Consider the following 16,620-nt stretch of genomic DNA (forward strand, 5'->3'; position numbering starts at 1 on the left):
TATACCTTTGTTTATACTTACACAGGTACAGGAAATGATGACATCTTTTCTCTCTGGGCACATTCCATCCCAAAGATTCCATCCCAAAGAAGACACACTGAGTACAAGCACTACATGTTTACACGTTTACAGTTTTAATATTGATATACCTCTTTTCCTCTTTATGCATGATGTATATATTTTTACACACAATGTTGGCCCCTTCAGGCTGATCCAGGTGTCTACATATCAGGATAATAATCAGTGGCCTTACCACATGCTATTAGCGGGGAGGTTAGTGTTATCCCTTAACTTTTACTGGTACCATTCAGTCAGGAGGGCTTTACTATACTACTATCAATTATCATATATTCTTTATGTACCAGGTACTGTCATAGGGTAGGCGACTGCAGCTGCAGGCATCATTCTGGTATCATATATTTTCAGCTGGCGATCGGCTTTCATGTAGAAGCAGAAAATTCCAACCTCCCTCCCCCCGCTGCCTTCCATGGCCTTCTTGGGCGTTCCTGTGCCATTGGGGGAACCTGAGAATGTAGCCGGTGTCGGTGTTTCTGACAGCTGACCATAGAGCTGATTGGAGAATGGAATGGTGCCAATCACCTTTATCACCTTTATAGTTTAAGAAATCAGAAGCTACGAGCATTCCATCACTTCATTTCGCAGGATATAAACAGCGCCATTTGTAAACTGAGAAAGCATCTGATCACACTGATCTTGGTGAGATTAGATAATGTAAGGGCAGAGGAGATATCTAGAGTCTGATAGACCCCAAATTTCTCAAAAAAGAATATCTGTCAATGCCCAGAGTACTATGTGACATAAAAAATTGCAGCACCCACCATTTTATTCACTAGGGTGTCTGCTTTAAAAAAATATATAATGTTTGGGGTCCAAAGTAATTTCCTAGCAAAAAATACTGATTTTTTTCATGTGAACAAAAAGGCCCTGATTTACTAAGAACTGAGTCTACCAGCAGATGCTGAACATTCAGGCAGACTCAATTCATCAATCAAGACCTGTCAGTCTTCAGAAAGGCGTCTAGCAAGCTCATTGAAAAGAGTCTACTTTGTAGACTCTTTCCTGTTAGTAAATACGGAATCGTGTCAGGCACATTTCTAGATGCAATGTTCGCTAGGTGGCGCACAACCGCGGGTCTTGTCCCATTGGCGTTTTTCTATTTGCATATGAGAATACTTATAATTTAAAATAAAACACACACCTGTATTATAATTTTTTTTTTTTTGCTGTTTCTCCAAAAATGATTGGCCAACTAATGCATTTCCTAATTAATGTCATACATTCTATTTTCAAATGTCAAACATTTTCACACTTTTATCTCAAATAATTTGAATGTCTAGTTCTAAGTTCCCAATATAATTATAAATCTTCGTTCTCTTTAATCATGTAACTTTTCTACATTGCAGATGAAACTCCTTCTCCTACAGTGGCTTAGTGGTTAGAACTCAGAATTTACAGCACTTGGGTCATGGGTTCTAATCCCAGACATGGCTGCACATGTCTGTATCCCAGTTTGCATGCTTTTCTCTGCGCGGGTGTGTTTCTGACAACACTCCAAACACATTCTGTTGGGTTAATTGGGCCTAGTATACAGGTGAAACTCGAAAAATTAGAATATCGTGCAAAAGTTCATTTATTTCAGTAATGCAACTTAAAAGGTGAAACTAATATATGAGATAGACTCATTGCATGCAAAGCAAGATAGTTCAAGCCGTGATTTGTCATAAGTGTGATGATTATGGCTTACAGCTCATGAAAACCTCAAATCCACAATTTCAGAAAATTAGAATATTACATGCAATCAACAAAACAAGGATTGTACATAGAACAATATTGGACCTCTGAAAAGTATAAGCATGCATATGTACTCAGTACTTGGTTTGGGCCCCTTTTGCAGCAATTGCTGCCTCAATGCGCCGTGGCATGGAAGCTATCAGCCTGTGGCACTGCTGAGGTGTTATGGAAGACCAGGATGCTTCAACAGCGGCCTTCAGCTCTTCTGCATTGTTCGGTCTCATGTCTCTCATCTTTTTCTTGGCAATGCCCCATAGATTCTCTATGGGGTTCAGGTCAGGCGAGTTTGCTGGCCAATCAAGCACAGTAATCCCACGGTCATTGAACCAAGTTTCGGTGCTTTTGGCAGTGTGGGCAGGTACCAAGTCCTGCTGGAAAATGAAGTCAGCACCCCCATAAAGCTCGTCTGTGGAAGGAAGCATGAAGTGCTCCAAAATCTTCTGGTAGACAGCTGCGTTGACCCTGGACTTAATGAAGCACAGTGGACCAACACCAGCAGATTGCATGTCTCCCCAAATCAACACAGACTGTGGAAACTTCACACTGGACTTCAAGCATCTTGCAGTGTGTGCCTCTCCATTCTTCCTCCATACTCTGGGTCCTTGGTTTCCAAATGAGATGTAAAAGTTGCTCTCATCAGAAAAGAGGACTTTGGACCACTGAGCAACAGACCAGGTCTGTTTTTCTTTAGCCCAGGTAAGACGCTTCTGACGTTGTTTGTTGTTCAGGAGCGGCTTGACAAGAGGAATATGACATTTGAAGTCCAGTATCCGTCTGTGTGTGGTGGCTCTTGATGCACTGACTCCAGCCTCAGTCCACTCCTTGTGAAAGTCCCCAACACTTTTGAATGCCCTTTTCATGACAATCCTCTCCAGGCCGTGGTCATCCCTGCTGCTTGTGCACATGTTTCTTCCACACTTTTCCCTTCCACATAACTTTCTATTAATGTGCTTTGATACAGCACTTTGGGAACATCCAACTTCTGATCCCAGCAGTCTCGGTAAGAAGAAGTGGGAGGGGCTGCACGACAGACGGCTGGAGGAGCAGAGTTTGTGTCTCTGCAGGCGATTTAGGCCAAATTTGATTGGGCCTTTATTTTATTGCTAGGCCCAAGGCTGGATGGCCGAGCCCGGCCATGATCCGGGCGGGGGACACGCTCCCCCAGGGTGAGCCTAGTATCATTCCCATGTACGTGGAGGACCTGGGAAGAGCCCCTAACGAGGGGGAATGCGATGCCACATATCATGGGCGAGTGACGGCTCATGTGGCCGGGATTAAGAAGGAGGAGGAGAGGCTGAACAAAATGCGGCTGGAGCTGAAGAAAAAAATATCCAGGTATGAATGAGTGTGGAGCACCAGGAGGCAGCAGATGAGACCCGAGCATGGAGCAGGCTGTCCATCGGCAGGACAACCTTGTGTCATCCCTGAAGCAAGCCAGCGGGATCCTGAGGGAGAAATTCTCCAACGAGGAGCGCTTCAGACAAACCAGGGAACGTTCGGTGGCAGCGGCGAGAGGGAGGCCTGTGGAGGAGGTCTCTTCCGGGGACCAATCTGAGCTGGCCGGAGCACCAGTGACATCGGGTGGGCGTTCCCCAGCCGGAGGGAGCACGCCAATGGCGGTGGAAGTGGGTCTGGAGGCCGGAGCAAAGGAGACGCTGAGATCTATTCCTGCTCAGCAGCCGGAGTGGGGGTCACAGGAGACTCCCAGTGACGGTGCGGCAGGGCTGCAGTTCATAACGGAGCCGGCACTTTGCTTTCATGTCTGAGAAGTCCGGTGATGAGGGGCGTGGCCGCCAGAAGCCGGTGAAGCAGCGGAGGAGGGAGAAAGCCGTGCACGTGCGGCTGGAACAAATTCTCAGTGAGCTGCTGACAAAGGGGCGGGCAGATGAAGTGGCGGGGGAGACAGCAGGAGACCTGCAGAGCGGGATCGTGAGTAATGCTGCTGGGGAGCAGGTTGCTAATTGTGCTGTGCAGAGCCCAAGGTAGGAGGGGCTAGTACCTAAAGTAGTGTCACGACAGTCATTGACCAATAACATAACCATCTTGGTTAGAAATTAATCTATCCCAGCAGCTGACATTACTATTTGGTTGGGGAAATATGAGGATGTCCTGGCCCCCCTGAGAAAGATAACAGATGATAGGGGGATATGGACAGGTGGGTGGATGGCAACTGTTAGATTACATACTGAGGACAATAAGATCAAGCATGTGCCCACTTCTGCGTTTATAGGAAGAGACATGCTGACCATTTTTTATAAAATAATGTGCAGCGCTAAAAATAAATAGGTACATAGAACCATCAAAATGATCAAAATGAATACTGTATAAAATTGTTCATAAAGTGACTATCAGTGCACGTAGGAATCATGAGTTCATCTAAAATTCAGTGCTTGTGCAATCAGGTATGAGATTTGTGCACCCACACGTCATCTGGGGGGAACACCAATAACGCCAAGCCACGCGCCGTCAGTTTATATAGACGATGATGCATGCGAATTCCGCAGGCACCATCTTTAAGGAGACCAATTCTAGTGCGCACGCACGACCAAGCGTGCTCCATTTTTCCGTGGATCTTTGTCAACGGTGGTGTGATCAATAGGATCTGTCAGTGTGAACAACTGTTCAGTGGGGAAAGAAGCTAGGAGACGATAAGGATCGAGTAAAGAAAGGGGTATCAATTACAGTACCAATATAGTGAAGTAGCAACAGGCAAATTTATCCCTGTGAAGAAGGACTTTGGTTGTGTGTCCAAATAAAATTATGCTCCACGGAAAAAAAGATTAGTCTCTTTACAAAATATAAATCTATATATAATATAAATCTATAAATATATATATACACAGTAACATAATCTGATAAGCTTGATAACAGTATTATACTTGAAATGTCCATTGGAATACAAAATTCCTTTATATGAAAATAAGATAATAAAAACAAAAAATATATGCATAAATAAAAACTCTATTAATATTAAGAAATATAAATATATAAATAACATCATAGTGATAATAGACTAATCTCAAAAATGACATAAATGGAGGAAAGTGTAAATCAACAGCTATATAGTAAAAAAGGAGGTAAAAAGACAATAAAAAACAATAAAAATTCTGTATGTGTCGATATAAATATGACTAACTATTATTGATGAAACAATTTATGTCAATATTAAGACCGTAGGGCAATTCATGTACCCGTGTCTCGAGCTGAGAGACAGCTCACAATTTGTTAGTGCCCCTCCAGTGGGGGCGAACAATATCTACCCCTGTGAACTGTAATGATGTGGAGTCTTTGTTATGTTTTAGCCTGTAATGGTTTGACAAGGAATGCTCCCTGTAGCCTTTTTTGATATTGCTGATATGCTCTCTAAATCTATCTGTGTCCCTCCAAGTATCTTCACCAGTGTTGTCTACCCCTGCCCCCAGTCTTCCTGTCCCCCCTGTTAGGAAAAAGCGAGGCGTTGGAGCCAGGAAGGCTTCTGGGGGGCCTTCAGTGACTCCTACCCTCATACTTCTCCCACGGCGCCACCGAAAGTCTGGTGGTGATGTGGTGGTATCTGAGGTGGTTGGGAAGGAGGCAGTATTGGTATCTGTCCCTAGAAAGGTGGGTTAGGTATGGTGACCAAGGGGGAGAGGTGGTCTGTAGTTGGGAAGGGAGGGAGCAGAGTAATGTTGTCCCCTGCATCATCTGTTTCCTCTTTGGAAGTTGAGGCTACATTTAGCAACAGGTTTGAGGTCCTCTCTAGGGAGGAAGGGGATTCAGGGGGAACCCTCTCCCCTATGGATGATGGGGTTGGAAGGGGAACCCAAAAGAAAGTCAGGTCCTCTGCAAAGTAGAGGAAAACAAAGGTTAAGAAACGACCATCTCAATTACCTTAATGGCAGTTCCCGCTCCGATAAAGGTGGCAACCATTAATGTTGCCAGCATAAAACCTGTAGATGCTAGGAGTGCGGCCTTATTTTTGCTCAATAGTATTTGTGCTTGTTTTGTTTTTGCAAGAGACCCGGCTTTGCAGTCTTGCCGATATCCATCTAGCGAAGAGGGAGTGGAGGAGCGGTCTCTGTTTTTGGTTTCTTGCGGCCGAGCCTTACAGCGGAGTTGCAGTGCTTTTTATCGGCATGGTATCGTGTCGGCGGGTCACTGAAGTAGAGATTGGAAGATTCGTGGTCTTAGACGTCCTTGTGAAGGGGCAAGAGCTAAGGCTTATTAAAATCTAGGGTCCCCAGTCCAAGTGGGAAAGGAAATGCCTCTTTACAAGGATTAAGCCTTTCCTTTTTACGTCCTGGCAAGTTGTCTTTGGAGGAGACTTTAATACTGTCACTAGGCCTAAGGACAGGAAGGGCTCCAATGACAGGCTGGGGTATGACAGCGTTTTTTTTTAAATGCAATAGTTAGGGAGGCAGGTCTGGAGGATGACTTAATTAAGCGCAGCCCAGACAGCACGGGATTCACTTATAGGCAAGGTAGAAGTGAGAGTAGAATAGATAGTTTTTTTTTTAAAGGGGGACTCCGCCTTCTCGGCACCTGTGTGTCAGGCGGTGGAGTTTTATGACCACCTTTTGCTGACTGTGTCTTTGAATGTTTCAGATGCACCACTGAAGGGGAGGAGTGTCTGGAGATTGAATTCGACTCTGCTGGACGATGAGGAGGTGAGACGATCCTTCGAGGACTTTTTTCAGGCTCAGGAGACCGTCCTGGATTTCTGCAGCAGTAAGTCGGAGTGGTGGGAGCTTACCAAGGTGCGGATTGGCAGGTTTTTCAAGGCCCTAGGTAAGAAAAAGCAATTTGATAAGTATGTTGCCTACCAACAGCTGCGGAGGAGGCTCGATCGCCTTGTCTCTGAGGGTGGAGATTCTGGGGCAATCTTGGACGTCAAGCTTCTCCTGAGGAAGTATCAGTATGACTGGCATGCCTCCTTGGTTCTGGAGAGGGATTATGGGAAATACCATTTGCCTGACCCTTACCAGAACTGCAAGCAAGGATCTCTTACATAATCCAGGTCAGGGATCTTGGAGGTCTCAAGGGCATTTTTTGAAGATCTTCTGGGGGAGAAGCACCTAGACCAGGCAAGGATGTCAAGCTTTTTAGAATCTATGCCAGGTCTGGAAAACAAAGTTCTGCCCACAAGTTTGACAGGTGAGATCACAGTTGAAGAGGTTGTCAAAGCCATAGATAGTCTGGCCATTAAGAAGACGCCTCGGCCAGACGGCTTGACAGGAGAATTCTTTAAGGTTTTTAAGTCCAGCTTGGCACCTACCCTTGCGGAGATCTTTAATAGCTGTTTGGATGAGGTTTCACTCCCTCCCTCCATGAGGAAATCGGCTGTGATCTTATTGTCAAAGGGTAAGGACCCTTCGAGGATTGAGAATTGGCGCCCCATCGGCCTTCTTGATGTTGATAGGAAGATTCTGCCCAAGATCCTTTTCTGGCGCTTGTCGTCCGTGGCAGACGGGTTACTTTCACAGCGTCAGCACTGCTCAGTTCAGGGCAGAAGTACATTCAGCTGTTAGCTGTCCGGGAGGTTCTGGAGCGATATTTATGTCATGTACATCTGATGGGTTCCAGGGGGAGGTACTTCTTCAGCACATTTGTGCTTGAGTTCAATCCGTGGACTGGTCATCAAACGCATTGTAAAATCTGTAAATTGTGAACTTGGATCCAAACCCAAATAAAGACAATGGAAGGAGAAACTTGAAAAACAATTTTACCCATTTTCAAGACTGATAGGCAAGAGATTGTCAAAGGACAGAACTGGGGAAAATGTAGTATTGCAGAAAAAATGCAGGAAGCTATTTTACTAGGGAGACATCATAGATGCCTTTTTACTCAGCCTCTAAGAAAGAGAGACAAGACAGCAAAAAATGGTGTAGATTGCAGTATCTATACCATAGTTTGTAGATGCTATAACTTTCACACAAAGCAATCAATATACACTTATTGGGATTTTTTACCAAAAACATGTAGCCGAATACATTTTGGCCTAAATTGATAACTAACTTTGAGTTTACTATATATTTTTTATAGCCGAAAGTAAAAAATATTGTTTTTCTTCAAAATTTGCTGTGTTTTTTTGTTTATAGCGTAAAAAATAAAAAGCGCACAGGTGATCAAATACCACCGAAAGAAAGCTCTATTTGTGTGAAAAAAAGGACGTAAATTTTGTTTGGGTACAGCATTGCATGACCGCGCAATTATCAGTTGAAATAGTGCAAAGCTGAATAGCAAAAAGAGGCCTGGTCATTAAGTAAATCCTCTGGATAGCAAGTGGTTAAGATAAATAGGCATAATATTTTTTAAATGTTCTACACGAAATTGTAGACATACAAATGCTGTTTGTGGCATGTTACTTCAACTGGACTCTACATTTTATGTTGTCTGGACAACATTTCTTTCCTTTTTCTGTGTCTTACATTGACTTAGATGTGGATTAGTAGGATGAAATCTGACTCTTGTTTCTGACATAATACAGTATCCTTTTATTACTTGATAAAAAGTGGATTTTATTTTTTGACTAAAAATGTCTCATCTCTATTTCTTTTCAAATGTGGCCTGCTAAGCAGCCTTTCATGATGTTCAGTATATCTGTTCTATTTTTCGGCTCTTTTAGCTGACATACTCCACTGTAGTTTTATAAGTTCAAACCGGTCTTGTCCCTCTTTCTTAGAGGCTGAGTAAAAAGGCATCTATGATGTCTCCCTAGTAAAATAGCTTCCTGCATTTTTTCTGCAATACTACATTTTCCCCGGTTCTGTCCTTTGACAATCTCTTGCCTATCAGTCTTGAAAATGGGTAAAATTGTTTTTCAAGTTTCTCCTTCCATTGTCTTTATTTGGGTTTGGATCCAAGTTCACAATTTACAGATTTTACAATGCGTTTGATGACCAGTCCACGGATTGAACTCAAGCACAAATGTGCTGAAGAAGTACCTCCCCCTGGAACCCATCAGATGTACATGACATAAATATCAGTTCACTACATATTACATTGTAAATGACTGCAATATGCACCAATCTTTGTTCTTTTATACTGTATCATTTTAATGGATGTCAAAGAAAATATTGTACATTTTAACCACTTGTCGACTGCCCACAGTACTTTTACTGTGGATGGGTTGCAGCTACAGGCAGAGTGATATAACCAAGAATGGCTGATCATAGAGCTGATTGGAGACCGACATGGCTCCAGCCATCTCTATGTTCTAAAAATCCGGAAGCTACAAGCATTTCATCATTTCAGTTTCTTCAGATATTAACAGTGCCAATTTAAAATTAGGAAAGCATCTGATCACACTGATCTTGGTGTGATCAGATGCTTTAAGGGCAGAGAAGAGATCTAGAGTTTAAAAGACCCCAGATTACTCAGAAACTAAAACTTGTCACAGCCTATTGCTATCACAGAGGATATTTACAATCACTGTGATAACATAAAAAGGATAAAAAAAAATTAAAGGGAAAGTGTAGAAAAAAAAAAATCACCCTCGCCCTCCTGTGCTAGCACGCAAAGGCAAACCCAAGCAATGCAACTAGACTTCCGGTGTAAATCTAAAGTGGTGACCTATAAAGGCTTTTAAAGTGTCACCTATGGATATTGCAAATTTACGTAGTTTGCCATCACGCAGGCGTGTGCAATTTTAAAGCATGTCATGTTTGGTATATATTTACGTGGTGTATCATCATCTTTTATGTTTCATTAAACAGTTGGGAAATATACTGTATTGTGTTTTTGTGCATTAAAATTCAAAAAAGTATATTTCTACCAAAATATTTGTGTTTGAAAAATCGCTGCACAAATACTGTGTGACATAACAAATTTCAACACACTATTTTATTCTCTAGAGCCTATGCTTTAATAAAATATATAATGTATAATGTTTGGAAGTTCAAAGTATTTTTCCAGCAAAAAAACAGCTTTTTTCAAGTAAACAAAAAGTGTCAGAAAAAGATGTTCTAATCTTCTAATGTTGGCCCTGAAATGCCAGGATAGTTGAAGCAATTGACCCCTTTTTGGAAAGTGGACACTGCAACGTATTTGATAAGGGGCATGGCGACTATTTTACAGATCTCATTTGTTGACACAAGTTTTTGAAAAATGAAGAAATAAAGCAAAAATATATTTTTTCTTTTTCAAAACCCTGTGACAAAAAATATCTGCAAAATACTCACCATGCCTATTATCAAATTCCTTGAGGTGTCTCCTTTCCAAAAAGGGTCATTGGATTTGGGGGGCCTGTATGTGGCTAGGTTGCCAAAATGTCTCTTACATGTGGTATCCCCATACTCGGGAGAAGAATGTATTTCGGAGTGTTATTCCACATATACCCATGGCACACATGAGCAGTATATCATTTAAGTGACAAATTTGTGTAAAAAAAAAAGTCTTCCATGAACTCAACATACCTATCAGCAAATTCCTTGAGGTAAAGAAAAGCAAAACAGGGCGCACTCTCATCGTGCATTACTGTGATGAAACACAAATTTATTTAAAAGCATATAGATGTATACTCACAAACCAAAAGGGAATAAAAACAGAAAAGAAAAGTCCGTAATATCAATCCAAAGTGACGATAGAACCTTGATGGGGTAAGCTAACACGTTTCGGGAGACGCACTCCCTTCTTCAGAGCTAAAATGTAGACCTGCTATTCCATCCTTTATAAGCCAAAAATGGTTTAAGAGGATTGGACCACATCCCCTCGCACATAACAACCCAATCTGAGTTGAGCCAATCAAATCCACCTCAAGCAAAAAATGCCACTGCAAAAAAATGGTAATGCGCATGTGAACATACATGGACAACCAAAACGCTTGAGGCAAAGGGCATGACAAGACAAGAAAAAAAAAAAAGACCCATTTCAAACCCACAGCTGGGAATGCATATCTGCATGCCAGGGGTGAAATCTGGAACTTTCTTTATAATAAGGCTGCACCCAGATATTGTGCCGCCAGGGGGTTTATTATTAGGGTAAATTAGACACCCTTTATTAATCATCCCCCAAAAAAAGTAAAACACAAAAATTGTAAACAATGTTCCCAATGTAAATCCATCAATCACTTCATCTAGCAATGTAAATCTAGCATCAGTCCTGGAGATATTGAACCACAGTGCTCCCACCACTAAAAGAGAAAATATAGCCAGTTTGTTTGGAGGTTCAAACTTGAAGCTCATCCCTAGTGGTGAACAACAGGTGTCCAGTGAAAGTGGATTGGAATGTATATGCATTGCACAGGAATTCAGCGCAGGTAATCGCCACATTTAGGCCTTAACGGATAAGTTAACCTTTTAGACAAAAATAATAAATACACTTTTTTTGCAAGTAAAAAAATGTGCATTTATTATTTTTGTCTACAGGAGCCAGGAAAGCAGGGACAAGATGTGGAGGAGAAGCCTTTGTCTCCCAACATTGGGACAAGGTGCCTTGCAAGGCTTGGTAGCTTAGCTGCCCCCACATTGCAAGGAACCCTCCCCCAATGTTGAAAGGTATGTGGCCTGTGGAGGTGTGGTAAGAGAGCACCCTTTCTTGGTCACCCTCCAGGGTGCATGGTTGGATAAGGGTCTGGTTTGAATTTTAGGGTGAACCCCATACCATGAGCATGAACTACTCCTTCTACATACCAGAACACATGATTTTTAACATTGGAAGGCACCTTCCCAGGAGGGGTGCCCAAACTCCTCCCCCTTAGCCTCATTTTCATTACAATCCAGTGTTGTTTTTATTTATAGTCATTTGTGTTTCTATTTTATATAGGAGTTCTCCAGAGCTTTGTAGATTAATGCTGCATTACCTGCAGGTGCTAATTTTGAATGTGAATTCTGTAAGCAATCTTACGTTATATAGCAATACATCTCCACTATTTAATCTTCTTGATGATGCATCCCACATCCTTCTGTCTGCTCACAGATCCCCTGCTGATCAGACCAGAGTGGACGGATGACAGGTCCATGTTAGCTCAGTTATGCAGAACAGACATGGACAGAGCCCACTCTGCTCTATGGGTGGATGGGTATAAACAGATTCCGCTGTCCATTTACACCCAACTACCAGCTCCCATTCTGTTTGTTTTTAGTGGACCGAATCGGAGGTAGGCGGGTGTAAACAAGCACAAGTCTGTTTATACCTGCTGGTCTACAGAGATGAATGAACCTTCCTGTCAGGTCCACCTGAAAGGCTGACAGAACGGCCTTGTGAAAGGGGCCTAAATGTTATCTACTGCAACAAAACAACTTGACAAAGAAGTTAACTCTATCCCACTCTATCCAGAACAAGAAAAAATACATACACTGTAAATACAGATATTATGGTTTATTATAAACAGATTTGAATGTTCCAAGTATTGGTATAATAATTAGAAATTTAACATGGACAGCAAAATAAGTTTAAAGGGTCAGCAACAAGTTTGTTTGTCATATACAAAAGGTGATGGCATTTATGATGGATACTGTTTTAAATGTGTTAATATTTAAGAGAAAATGTTATTATGTACTAACAAAATGGTGCTTTATATGGAATTTGAGAAATACATGTAAATATAAAAAGGTCAGAGTAGCCAAGCCCCAGGAAAAACTACAAACCCTCCAATATTTACAATTAAAGCACAGGTCTTATTCTACTCATATTTTATCTTTAGTTAAGCCCTAGCTTACTATTTTACTGATACATTTTTTGTGTTTTACCTGTTCACATGAAGGCTTTTCTGAAAATTCTAGTGGTGCCTTTGAAGAAGATTTTTTGCCTGCAATTAAAAAAAAATAAGTTATTGTGTTATGAAGTCAGTTAGTTTATTGCAAACCATCCAACATATCAAAGGTAAATGCTTCTATGACCATATAAAATAAAAATTCTATTAACATAAAAGGCTGCTTTTGGGTATACTACATACTATCAATTAGTAATAAATAATAATTTAGGTAACAATGTAATTACTCCTGTTTTATTAAACAAATATATTTTAAAATGACTCTGTCACAAAAATTAAACTTTAACCACTTCACATCTACAGCAATTGTTTGAATTTTTCACCCACATGTAAAAACCAGCATTTTTTGCTAGACAGTTACTTAGAACCCCCTAAACAGTATATATTTTCTGAAAGCAGAAACCCTGGAAAATCAAATGGTCGCAGTTGTATGTTGTAGGATATTTGTTTATCAAATGCATATTTTCAGGAAAAAATAAACAAAAAATAGTTTTAGTGCACATAAAAGCAAAATAATAAATTATTTTTTGGTAAAATATAAAAGATGGGGTTACTCTGAGTAAACAGGTACAAAACATGTCAAAATTCAAAATTGCGAGTAAGTGAAAAAGGTCTTGTCCAAAGAATTTGAGTTCCCACTATGGTCACACTCTATACTCTCTCAAAAATTCACAAAAAATCAGACTCAACCTCTGGAATGTCCAATTGTCTTGGGTAACAAAAATCTGATGGGAAATGCCAGTAAATATGTAGATTATATTATGAGACCATGACCCTGATTTACTATTGTGCCTGGGCGCATTTCCGTGGGCGAACGTCTAATTTTTAATGAGCGACAGTCTACTTTTACCCCGCTAAGAGATTTACTATTGAGCAGCGTCAACAAGTAGACGCCCAATCGAATTTACTAACGAGACACACACCAGGAATCAGACTCACAAAACAGACTTGGTAAGAGGTATGTCTAACACCATGAAAAATCACTGCAGAGACATGTTCACTTTGAAATTTGCTTTGCCAAATATCAGGACTTCACTTTAAACAATATCTGCCATTTCAAAAAAAAATTAAAATGTGTTAAAAAGTTTTTTTTAAGCAAATCGACACAGTGAAAAACTAGACGCTCATGCAGCTTATTTGGCTGATATAAATGCGCATGTGCAGAACACATTTTAGCCGTCCTCTGTGGGCGCTTGCTTTTTAGCCACTGCTCAATAGTAAATCTCAGTGTGGATTCCTCTGACAGCCGACACTCGGTCACGTCTACTGTGTTTAACAAACAGCACTAGGCATATCTTTATGTATTCTAATTTGATTTCCTTAGTTCAAGTGATTCTATTTTTGTTTCTTATCGTTTATAATTATTTCTGTAATGATTTTACTTATTTCAAAGGTCTAGATAATATTTATTTTGACAGCTGAATGTAAAAATAAAGGTCCGCATTAAAAAAAAAAAAAAAAAAAACGTGGGTCCCCCCTCTCATTCATACCAAGCCCTTCAGGTCTGGTATGGATATTAAGGGGGAACTCCACGCCGAAATTAAAAAAACAAACCAGTGTGGAGTACCCCCCAATATCCATACCAGACCCTTATCCGAGCATGCAGCCCGACAGGTCTGGAAAGGGGGGGGGGGGGACGAGCGAGCGCCCCCCCGAACCATACTAGGCCACATGCCCTCAACATGGGGGGGTGCTTTGGGGCAGGGGGGCTCCCCCCCAAACCATCTTGTCCCCATGTTGATGGGGACAAGGGCCTCTTCCCCACAACCCTGGCCGGTGGTTGTGGGGGTCTGCGGGCGGGGGGCTTATCAGAATCTGGAAGCCCCCTTTAACAAGGGGACCCCAGATCCCGCCCCCCCAGGTGAATGAGTCTGCGGTACATGGTCCCGCTACTCATTCACAAAAAAACAAAGTGTTGTGTAAAAAAAACACAGTACAGGGTCTTTGACAAGTCCTTTAATAAAACAATGTCTCCCGAAGTAGATCCAACGTCAATCACGGTGGCGGCGATCCAAAAAAAGAAGAAAAAAAAGTTCCGGTCCCGTCGGAGGCTTCCAGCCTTATGAAAAAAAGTCTCGCTGACAGCTCTTAAATAGGTTAGGGGTGGGGCTAGCCAGGGACATCATCCGAGTGACCCCGCCCCATGTCACATGCTTGCTGTCCCCGGCTGGCCCTGCCCCTTACCTATATAAGCACTGTCAGACTGTCTCCTGCATAAAGCTGGTTAGCCTCAGTGGAGAGACAGGATGACAGTTCTTAAATAAGTAAGGGGCGGGGCCTGCCGGGGACATCATCCGAGAAACCCCGCCCCATGTGACATCAATGATGTCACATGGGGCGGGGTCACTCGGATGATGTCCCCGGCTGGCCCCGCCCCTAACCTATTTAAGAGCTGTCAGCGAGACTTTCTTCAAAAGGCTGCAAGCCTCCGACGGGACCAGAACTTTTCTTTTTTTTCTGATCGCCGCCGCCGTGATTGACGTTGGATCTACTTCAGGGGACATTGTTTTATTACTTGTCAAAGACCCTGTACTGTGTTTTTTTACACAACACTTTGTTTTTTTGTGAATGAGTAGCGGGACTATGTACCGCAGACTCATTCACGTGGGGGGGGGGCGGGATCTGGGGGCCCCCTTGTTAAAGGGGGCTTCCAGATTCTGATAAGCCCCCCGCCCGCAGACCCCCACAACCACCGGCCAGGGTTGTGGGGAAGAGGCCCTTGTCCTCATCAACATGGGGACAAGGTGCTTTGGGGGGGGGCCCCTGCCCCAAAGCACCCCCCCATGATGAGGGCATGTGGCCTGGTATGGTTCAGGAGGGGGGGGGCGCTCGCTCGTCCCCCCCCCCCCCTTTCCGGACCTGCCGGGCTGCATGCTCGGATAAGGGTCTGGTAAGGATTTTGGGGGGAAACCCAAGCTGTTTTTTATTTAATTTTGGCGTGGAGTTACCCCTTAATATCCATACCAGACCCGAAGGGCTTGGTGTGGATGGGAGGGGGGACCCCATGCCGTTTTTTATTTATTATGGTGCTGGTTTTTAAATGTAATTTTTCCTTTTTCTTCTTCACTATAGTTCAGAAATTCACCTGTCACTTCCCCCAGCTAAAAGAGAAAGTTTTCTTGGAATTCATATCCCTAAAGGAAAGAATGTTTACTTTGAGTTTATTAAAAGATACAAAGTTTTCTGTAACTTCGGGGAAAGTGACTTTTAAGCTTGTGAACTATAGTGAAGAAAAAAAAAAGGCTGGCATTTGCATTTGAAAATCAGCGCCGACATACACTTTGTATTGCGAAAAAAATTATTAACAATTGTGTAAACCGAGGCATTATTTTCAATGGGTTTTCATTCGTAAACCGAAAATTACACTAACCGAGGCATTGGTAAACCGAGGTACGCCTGTATTAGTATTGCAATCCTTTGTATTGGGATACATAGAACCAACATACATCTGAATTGGCATCATAGCACAACATTTGTGTCACATTTGAGATATCTGGCTAGTTACACTGACCTTGCCCAGGGACTTAGGGTTGATTCACACCACAGAAATACAGGCAGGATTAGTGTTCAACAGCTCCATGGATTAGTGGTTAGCACTACTGCCTCACAACACTAGGGTTGTTGGTTTGAATCCCAACCACAGCAATGAATTTGCATGATCTCTGTGTGACTACTAGAGATGAGCGAATCGAAGTAGGCGAAGTGGAATTCGAGTCGAATATTGGAAAATTTTCCGAAAAATAGCCTATTCCGGACGCGCGAATCGAAATTTTTCCTAAAATGGCGGCGGACATGTGCGGCGACGGAGCGGGGATGTCTGGGAAGGCGCGCAGACAAGGCGCGCTGACCCATAATGCATTCCTTAATGACATGTGATCGCATTAGCCAATCAGCAGCCAGGCAGCCAGCACTGTGTAATGGTCGAGCTATAAATAGCGGCCATTTTAGAATTCTTCATTTGCCTCCAGTCATTCAAGAGAGGCAGACCGCTCTGTATTAGGGACAGAGTTAGGGCCACAGAAACGTTACTTGGGGACAGAGAAACGTTACTTAGGGACAGAGAAGCATTACTCAGGGACACAGAATTGTTAATGAGGGCCACAGAATCGTTACTTAGG

The 16,620-nt window shown here is 42.4% G+C and overlaps 1 protein-coding gene across 1 annotated transcript in view; it reads right to left on the minus strand.

Moving 5' to 3' along the window:
* The window catches only part of LOC149455100 (electrogenic sodium bicarbonate cotransporter 1-like), a 619,577-nt gene that overhangs the window by 537,716 nt on the left and 65,241 nt on the right, over positions 1-16,620 (minus strand). The window contains exon 4 of the mRNA XM_089686634.1: positions 12,480-12,538. The gene's annotated coding sequence lies outside the window, so the exon portion shown is untranslated. The remainder of the gene's footprint in view (positions 1-12,479; positions 12,539-16,620) is intronic.

The sequence above is a fragment of the Staurois parvus genome, unplaced genomic scaffold (assembly GCF_062004578.1).
Source record: "Staurois parvus isolate SC_StPar_1 unplaced genomic scaffold, SC_StPar_1.0 ptg000403l, whole genome shotgun sequence".
NCBI lineage: Eukaryota > Metazoa > Chordata > Amphibia > Anura > Ranidae > Staurois > Staurois parvus.